The sequence below is a fragment of the Penaeus monodon genome, chromosome 29 (genome assembly GCF_015228065.2).
Source record: "Penaeus monodon isolate SGIC_2016 chromosome 29, NSTDA_Pmon_1, whole genome shotgun sequence".
In the NCBI taxonomy this organism is placed as follows: domain Eukaryota; kingdom Metazoa; phylum Arthropoda; class Malacostraca; order Decapoda; family Penaeidae; genus Penaeus; species Penaeus monodon.
Genome location: NC_051414.1, coordinates 1,584,067 through 1,584,332, shown reverse-complemented (window position 1 = coordinate 1,584,332; position 266 = coordinate 1,584,067).

The window sequence follows — 266 nt, the reverse complement described above, 5'->3', positions numbered from 1 at the left end:
GTGAGCGAGCACGTATGTTTGTGACAGATTTGAAGGAATCGATAATAGTTCTTTTGACCAGCTTTGTTCTCTGTGTGCTGACCCCACCCCCCCTGTAGTACATTAGTATTCGCTAAGACAGCTCCTGCATCCTCACTGTCTCTCTGGGCAGGTGTCAAGGGCGTCATACAGCCTTTTCTTGTGTGTGTGTGGGGGGGGGGGGCAATGTCGGCGAGCGAATGAGCACAATCAGTTTCTGGGGCGCTGCGAGCCCCTCCGAGATAAGA